The following is a 1,409-nucleotide window of genomic DNA, read 5'->3' as shown; positions in this document are numbered from 1 at the left end:
GGAAAGAGCATGATGCTGGCAGGTAGACAGACTCCACTGGCACAGTTAATCTTTGCCAACTCTCTGGGCACATGTTAATGGCAATAAAGAACGTGCTGCCACTTGGAAGTATGTCTATCAAGGTACTACAATCATCTTTTATGCAGCAGAGCTACATGTGAAACAGCATATTTTTCCAGGTGTTATAACACCTATTTTTGATGTAAGAAAACTCATAGCCTGAGCAGGGCCTGCTGTATCCCTGTTTATCAACACATTGAGGGGGGCATAAGTTATGATAAATCTGCTTGTACTATTAGTTCAACTTGTAAAGCAGCTTAAAGCAGCCCATAAGACAAATCAACAAAATGAGATTTTAAAAGTGAGAATGAAAGGGGTTGGGTTTTTTATTAAATCATAAATAAAATATCACCTGTGAAAATATTCCTTTTCCTTTTCCTTTTCCTTTTCCTTTTCCTTTTCCTTTTCCTTTTCCTTTTCCTTTTCCTTTGGAGATGAGTAGAAAAAAAAGAGAAAGTGCAACAGGTAGAGAAGAAATGCAGACAATGGGTTAGAAGTTTGGTCACTTTTCCCCCAGATTAATGCCTTGAAGGGCTAGGCACCAGCCATGGAATTATCCCAGCTCAGAGCACCCACCAGCTGCGGGGGAGCAACCTGGAAAAGGAGCTACTCCTGATCCTGCTGCTGGTGAGGTGTCGGTGCCCTGGGCCAGGTTTGACCCTCAGAACCAGGGCAGTGCCAGGGTTTCTGAAAGAAACCCACAGGCAGAAGGCAAGGCTTGGGAGAAAAAAGAAAAGATTTGGAACAAGTGTGAGAGATCTTAATCTTCAACTGCATTTTCCAGCAGTTATGTCCTCTTATTTCCAAGGGATTCTGATAATGTAACCCAGATGCTTCTCTGGCTATCACTTTAAAGACTCCAAAGTCATTTTTCAATCAGGAAATGAAAAAGTCCTTTTATAGTGGTCTTATTTCAGCAAATGATTTTGCCTTCAGCTTTTTAATGTATAAATAAATACGAAATGAAAATGAAAATGAAAATGAAAAGTAATTTAAAATGACAAGCAAAGGGCTTTTTCCAGAATAGTTTTATAGAAATTTTCAACTTTCTCTCCCCTTTTTACTGGTATTTTATGCTGGTGAAAAGGTAAATAATTTAATATATCTCAGAAATAGGCTTAATTAAATATAGTGTCCCTTTAAATGAAAAACAACTTTTCTAGCAGCTCTGCCTCTTGCACTTTAAATGCTAAAGTTAAATTACTCTTCAAAACATTTGCTCAATGTACTCCTCAGAATGCTGCATATCACTTGGTCATTCCCACCTGTATAGAGGGACTCTTAATATCTCAAACCCAGGGATGTTTAGAATGTAAATAAACATGTGATGTGGATTTTTTTTCTAACGT

The sequence above is a fragment of the Merops nubicus genome, unplaced genomic scaffold, assembly GCF_000691845.1.
Source record: "Merops nubicus isolate BGI_N331 unplaced genomic scaffold, ASM69184v1 scaffold14838, whole genome shotgun sequence".
NCBI classification, from domain to species: domain Eukaryota; kingdom Metazoa; phylum Chordata; class Aves; order Coraciiformes; family Meropidae; genus Merops; species Merops nubicus.
The sequence above is the reverse complement of the archived record's forward strand: the minus strand, read 5'-3'. Positions refer to the sequence as shown.